This window comes from Ananas comosus, linkage group 1 (genome assembly GCF_001540865.1).
Source record: "Ananas comosus cultivar F153 linkage group 1, ASM154086v1, whole genome shotgun sequence".
Lineage (NCBI taxonomy): Eukaryota > Viridiplantae > Streptophyta > Magnoliopsida > Poales > Bromeliaceae > Ananas > Ananas comosus.
The window spans coordinates 6,828,469-6,836,313 of record NC_033621.1 but is presented as its reverse complement, the minus strand read 5'-3'; the positions used below and the strand labels follow the sequence as shown (position 1 = coordinate 6,836,313).

The following is a 7,845-nucleotide window of genomic DNA, read 5'->3' as shown; positions in this document are numbered from 1 at the left end:
GGTAAATCAAATGGCAGAAAACTTGATAGCACCAAATGCTTTGTGCTGTTGATAGTATTCCAGTCGGACTCATATATATATATATATATATATATATATATATATATAGAATTATGCTACTATACTATCAATAGTACCAAGCCCTTGATACTATTGAGTTTTCGGCCGTTGGATGAATAGATGAGGGGTTAGGATTGTAGTGGTCCCTGGTTAAATTGATAGTGGTCCCCTAGGGTTGAGTGGGTGGTTGGTTTAAAAGTATAATCTAATGGGTAGAAATGATCAAAGAGTAGATCTAACGGTAGAAAACTCAATAGTCAAGCTTGCACTAATCAGGAGTAGTATTATGTAACGGCCGCGTTGATCTCCTTTCTCTCCCGGGTGGGTGCTCGGCGGGGCAAGCCGGAACGGCCGTGGCCAAGGAGGGGGGAGATTCTCGAATCTCTTGCCGGCGGGTCCTCTTTGTTGGTGCAGGCCTTCTGCTCTTCGTAACCATGTTTTTAGTAACCCACCGATGGGGGGGACTAGCACCGCCCCGCCAACGGCTCATGCTTTGGTATTATTGTCTGAGGCCGCTCCGATCTCCATGATGCAGTTGTTAGCGTAACTGATCTCTCTACTCTCTCTCTTCCGCTGCAAACCTCCTTGTCATTTGGTTCACATCCGCTCGTATGCCTCTCTCCCACAATCCGGCGTCCCCGTGGGCGGAGGCATCTCATTCTCGTCAAAGGCTAGGATCTCTCGCTCTATATAATAAGTACTATATATATATATATATATATAATTATATATATAGAACTAGGCTGGAATATTATAATAGCACCAATGACTTGGTGCTATTAGTTTTTCTACCTTTGGATTAAAAATGTGTGATTAGGATGATTGGGCCCCCTAGGATTGAGTAGGTGTTGGTTGAATAGTATATGAACGGATGAAAATGATAAAAGAGTAAATCTAACGGCAGAAAAGCTGATAGCACAAATGCTTATGTGCTATCGAGTATACTACCAGCGGATACGAATATATAAATATATAAATATATATGAATGCACGTATTTCAAATTCGGTCTGTCGACAGACCATTCTTTGCGAGAATTGAAAAAAAATGATTCATTCTTCTCCTATTTAAAAAAAATAACAGAATTAAACAAATTTTTAATTCCTCTTTATTACAACAAAAACAAATTTATACTTATCCAAATTTTGCCCCGAAAAGAATATCTATTTGGAATCTATATTTTAATTCAAATTTGTTTAATTTCTTTTTATCTCTATCTATAATATAATATCTACACTATCTATATTATATATAAAATCATGTATACACAATTTCGGTTAGTAGATAGACTAAAATTGAATTTTCTTTCTTTACGTAAAATAAATAACGTAATTAAACAAACTTTTAATTTCTTTTTATCTCTAAAATAGAAAAAAATATTATATTTATCCAAATTTGCAACTGAAAAATATCTACTGTGAATCTATATTTTATATTTGAAATTTGTTTAATTTCTTTTATTTCAGAAATAGAAAAAATTTATGTTTACCAAATTCTTGCCACAATTATTTACTGTAAATCTATATTTCAATTCAAAATATAAAATAAATTTTAAATTTTAAATTTTGGGGCTATCAAAATATTACAAAGGAAATAATTTAAAAAATAGATTAGTTGATAAATTTATAAATCGTATTTTTTAATTAATATGATGTACAAATTTATGATCAATTTGCAAAAAATTATGATCAATTGGTTAAAAATAATTGAAATAAAAATGGACGGTTATAATCAATTGATTAAAAAATAGCATTTCTATTCATCTATTTTACATTAAAATTTAAATTTAAGTTTAAATTGTGAATTAAATTTAATTTTTGATTTTTGATATCAAATCAATTCATCTATTTTACATTAAAATTAAAATTTGAGTTTAAATCATGAATTAAATTAAATTTTTAATTTTTAATATGAAAATTGAATTAATTATATGAACTAGGCTAATATACTATTAATAGCAGGAAGTCATTTGTGCTACCAAGTTTTTGGCCATTGGATTAAGAAATGTGCGGTTAGGATGATGTGGGCCTCCTAGGGTTGAGTGGGTGGTTAGTTGAACTAGTGAAGGCCCGCGCTTCGCGGCGGGAAATGTTTGTAATTCTAGATTATACTGGTTTTTTTTTTCTCTTAAAATCGTTGCCAAAGGAAAGCCAAAAGGAAAGTTTTTTTCGCCTGCCCAAAACCTCAAACCAATGATGTAAAATAACCAAGGGGGAAAACAAATGTATGTAAAAGGAAGCAGAAAACACAGTTCCAATGACAGAAATGCAATTTCGGGAAATCCCAATAGCAGGAAAAAAAAACATGGAGCTAATGTTTGCAAAGTAAAGTAGAGCGAAGAGAAATATGTGAAAAAATATTAAAGCAATTTTGAATCACATACATAAATTTAGAACATAAGTAATTAAAAGTCTACTAAGAATGTAGCAAACCAAACCCAATAAATCGAGCTTCATGTAAATAGCAAGAACACCCAAGAAACATTGAACTGTATAAGTAGAAAGCAGGAACCACAACCAAAAAAAAAACTAAGCCTCAACTTTAAAAAAACTATCACGAAGTACTGAACTATTTGAATCCAATAAAAGATAGTCCATAACAGGCTAAAAGAAAACCCCGAACTAACTTATAATAAACAATTTTAACTATATAGGTCAAACAAATACAATCAATAATTTCAGAGAACCACAAAATCACCAAATAAAAATTATATGCATTAGTAAAGTAACATTACTTATAATGAATAGTCTGAACTACACAGGCCACACGAATCCAATCTATAATTGAGAGAATTACAAAGCAATCAAATAAAAGTTATAGAGGTGCTAGCATTTCAATTCAAGTATCAAATGATTGCAATAGGTTCTTTGGATAAGAGGAAAAAAGGGGTTGAGATTGCCACACATGTAAGAATGAAAGCTTAGATCTAAATACCATCAAGTTTTGATTAAATGCAAGTGTCCTCTAAATGTAACAAAGAAATCAACATTAAAAATAGAGGCAAGATAGCTATTTGCTCCTACAACAGTTTAGCAAAGACTTCCACACAGGCAAGACTTAATATACCTTTTCTCTGCAAAACCGAATATCCGAATATACACCATTGTCAATAACTATCATGCTTTAAACTAATTAAAAGGGCTAATATACCTTTCGCCTTCAGAACCAAACGTCCTCCGCTGTAGCATTGAGAAATCCACAAAATATATAGGTGGAACAATCAAGAAGCACTGAACTATATAAATAGAAAGCAGAAGCCGCAACACAAAAAAACTAAGCTCCAACTTTAAGAAAAACAATCACGAAGTACTGAACTATTCGAATCTAAAAAAAGTACAGAGTGGTACTAAGAATAAAACTTGGCAGGCAAGGTACATACATTTTGCTCAGGCCTTCCCTATTTATTAAGCACTGATCGGATCCACAACAACATTTTTTTTCTTTGCCTTAGTACCATCAGAACCAAATCACTCGTAGAACAGATGAGAAGCACTGGTTGCTTACAAAGTAGGCCATCCATAGTGTCCACATCACTAATTACGAAGGCTGTGGTCCCATGGAACCACCGAAATCATCTGATATTCAGGATGAGCATCATCATAACTTGTACAAAGATGGAGAAGATATATATTTGTTTTTTCTCTCCTTTAGTGCCCTTTGAATAAGGAGTTATTTTATACTACTGTTTTGCATTTTCACCCGTGCAAATTTGAAAAAGCATACACTATAAATTTTCAACCATGCAATTTATCATCCATCTTATGTAAAGGAACTCAAGCAAATCTTCAGCTTGGTTTGCTTGAAGCACCTCAGAATGAAGAAAGGAAAGATATGCGACCTTTTTTAGGTACTTACACCCAAACGAATTGTGTTAAAAAATAAATTTGTAAACCAGAAGTGATAACATACATGCTCAAAAGATTAGGGGGAAAAAAATATCACAAATTAAGCTGGAAAACAACTGTCTTCTTAAATTCTATAGGTTGAAATTGTTCAAACATCAAGCAATTATTCGAATCATCACATGCTAGAACTATGCAAGTAGAACATTTAGTAGTATAAAATGAAGGCTTGCAAGAAAAATGAAAGCTCTACATTAAATAAGTTTGCGAAAGTCACACCAAACAATATACATGAATGAGTATGGAAATGAACAAATCAGTCGTTCCATAAAGTACAAACTAAACATGCCCAATTAATGAAAAAAAAATAGAAAGATGGCTGTGGCTACGAAGCTGTATTTTATGTTTTTCTTTTTTGCAAGCAGGAATCTTACTAAATGGAGTGTTTAACAAAGAAAAATTGAAAAACTGAAATTCAATTTCCAAGCCGGGTCTCTTTATTTTTTTTTCTGCATTTGGAGTCCCTTAATATCAGATTTTCACTAACAGATCATAAAAATGTTTGGGAAAAGGCACAACAATCAGATTAGTTATAACAAATAATGTATACAAAGTACTAATTAACATAGTCTGGAGTGATAGATAGAAGAGTGAGAAAATGAGGCTTCAAGCTCAATTTGATATGCTAGTAACAAAATCAAGAATTAAAGAAGACCCAACTTAAAAAGCTACTTTTGTTTTTTTGATAATTTTTTTAAGTAGAGAAAGATGTATCAGTTTATGAGCAAATCAAGAGCAAGGTCAAACCAACCTAACCCAAAGGCTAATACATAAGGTCAACACACACACACACAAAAAAAAGAACAAAAAAAACCAACATTCACCCCCTTTTTCAATCAATATTTACAAATTATTGCAAAACACATCAGCTTAGCTACAACAGTTTAGCAAGTAGAAAGTTTGAAAACTTATACATAGGTAAGGCCTAATATACTTTTCTTTTGCAGAACCAAATATACTCCATTGTAAATAACTACCGACGCTGGAGTAAAAAAAGAAGCAAAATAATATACACAGAATATAAAAAAGAATCTAATGAGAGGGTTCATGGTAATATCAAGACCTTACATCTGAGAATGCAAGAAAAAACGAAGGATGAAAGCATATAGGAAAAGGCAAAAAAAAAATTACATAGAATCTTTAAAAAAAGGGCCCCATTAGAGAGTTGTAAGGACTGAGATTTTGACAGTGCAACTAAACTCTCTATTGACGATGTTTATGTGTGTAATTTAATTACATAAGCACTCGTCAAGTTACAGGAGAAAACGAGTTAGAACGGAGGAGTTACGCGATCTTTATTTTTCACTTAAGTGAATAGTAACTTGGTTTTTCCGGTGAAGCCACGTTGTGAAGTTGGCTTCAGGCTCGTATCGAACTCCGTTCATAGCAGTCCAATAGCTCGTTTCGACCGGTTCAGCTATTCTGGAACTATTGGCGCTGGCGGATTTTGAGTTTGACGCACGGATTTCGAGAAAATCCAAAAATACATGTTTTATATGTATTTGTGCGTAGTTTCCTTTATTGGAGAGTTGGAGCGGTTCTCGTCGCGAATCCGCGACCGATCGAGATGAACCAAAATGGTAGTTTTGTTGTCTCCGTCGTGCTGATCGCACTTGTGCGATCCGTTCGCAAATCTGACGGACGGATCTGCGTAGATTGCGCGTTGATCGAGGAGAGGTCGGTAATGGCAAAACAGTAATTTCGCAAAAGTCGCGATATTTTATGTACCGTTTCGCGTGAGATCGCACGTGGAGGGGTGTTCACGCGTTTTACACGCGCTGTGAGGGACTCAGTAGTAAATACTGAGATTTGGTGGACCTTTTTGCAAATTGCACTTGGTATTTAAGCTTGTTCTAGGGTTTCACCTTGGAAACCCTAACCCTGCTGCCCTAGCCGCTCCCTGCTACCTCCATCCCTCTTCCCTGCACCTACTGTGCACGCCCCCGGCCGCCGCCAACTGAGCCCCGGCCGGCCAGCCGCCGCCGGAGCCACCTTCTTTCTCTCTCTCTCTCTCTTCTCTCGGGTTGTGAGGAAGCTCGAGACTGCCGCCACCTCCAGACCCTCCGCCGGTGTCGCCCCGTGCTCCGGTTAGCATCCCCACCGACCGTTGCCATCGCCTAGCGCCGCCCAGGCCGATTGTTGCCGCCTGGGACAAGGCTCGGCCGAGCCGAGTTCCAGCAGCAGCTCGTGCGCCGCCGCCGCCTGAGACGGCTCCCGCCGTCTTCCCCGGAGCCCCGGCATCCCTCCTTGCCGACTGCCGTCGCCCCTGTGGGCCGCCGCCGCCGCTGCGACCACCCTGCAGCTGCCCCAGGTCTGCTCGGGCCGAGCAGACCTGGTAGCTCCACCCCCGCGCCGCAGCCACCCTTTTTCCATCCTTGCGGCCTTCGTCGCGGCCTCTGGCACCCCCACCTCCCGTCCGGAGAGGTCGCCGCCGCCGCCGCGCGCCGTGGGCGCCGCCGCCCCGATCTCCAGACCGAGCCAAGCTCGGGTGGCCGCGCCCGAGCCGCGGGTTGCCGCCGCCCTCGCCGGCTGCCTCCCTCCTTATCCTCCGACCTCGGGCGACCCCTCGCCGTCGGCCCGAGGTGCCCCGGCCGCCGCCGAGAGCTGCGTGCCACCCTGTACCCGAGCCGAACCTGGTGCGGGCTCGGTTGGTTCCGCCGTCGCCGCCGCCGCTCCTCGTCGCCACCTGAGGTGAGCACCCTGTTCCTTCCCTCCCCCGCACCCAATCCTAGCCACCGCCCGCGCCGCCGTGCCGCCGGAAGCTGGCCGGAGCAAGCTTGCTCCGGCCAAGCCCGAAATAGGGCTGTTTGTGGGTTGTTTACTGTTCCGAGCTTCCCGAGCCTCCCCGACCTCTACGGAAGGGAGCACGATGATCCTGGCAAGTTTCTGGTCATAGTGCTCACCTTGGTTTCTGTCGAGAAGGCCCCGTTCAGCTATTTTTGCGGTGTCGACCCTGTGGAGCCTTTTTGGCTGTTGTTCTATGTTTGTGCGTGCGTTTTCGGCGATCCGAGGCTATTCCGATGCCTCCGGAGGTGAGCACGGTGATCGTTGGTCAGTGCTGATCACAGTGCTCACCTTACCTTGGATCAGCAGTGTCTGGTTAGCCCTGTTCGGTGCATTTTTCCATGGCTGCGCGCTGTTCGCTGAACCTTCGGGTTGCTCCCGCGCTTCCCACAGCGAGCCGTTGTGCTCCGGATCATGAGCACGGCCTCCGGTACGTCGAGACCTGTCAGTACGTGTCTCTGCGGACTTTGGAAGTCCTCGGTTTGCGTGAACGAGCCACTTGATCGCTCAAATTATATAAAATGATAGGATTTTATGTAATTAGAGGGACTTTTGTGCAATTGTGCACACCTAGGGCCACTGTGGACAGTGTGTATGAGTGTGTTTGACCTCTGGACTGATTGTCCACGATCCGTTAGCTTTTGCGGAAATCGAAGAGTCGATTTCGGTGCGTTTTTCGGCAAAATTCGCCGAAAGAACGCGGTTTCGGTTTGGATTTCTTCCGACGTGGTTTGGTTGTCTTGTGTGTGGTCGCTGAGCCTTGTTGGCTAGTCACCATCATCATTTTGTAGGTTCGGTGATGATGGGTAAGCGACGGTGGGTTCCGGTGTCGAAATAGACATTCCGGGAACCCGGATTCGTACAATTATCCGGTGATAATTGTGTAGTGTTGTTATCTTGTGTTTGCTGCCAAAACATCCAAATCGGAGTGTTCTGGTGCAGCAGGTGACTCGTGGCACGAGTCGGTGAGTTTCGGGACACTTAGTGGGTCCCGACGGCGTCCCGGTATGGTTTTCGGGACTTCCGGCGAGTTACGGTAATCGGTATTGGGAAACCAATCTTCGTGAAATTGTTTGTGGGGTTGTGGATACTGTGGTTATT

The 7,845-nt window shown here is 40.9% G+C and overlaps 1 long non-coding RNA gene across 1 annotated transcript; it reads right to left on the bottom strand.

Moving 5' to 3' along the window:
- On the bottom strand, positions 2,734 to 3,255 carry LOC109706991. Its single transcript, XR_002215393.1, has 2 exons — positions 3,209 to 3,255; positions 2,734 to 3,131 (listed from the first exon to the last, which is right to left on the bottom strand). It is a non-coding gene; the product is annotated as an uncharacterized LOC109706991 (long non-coding RNA).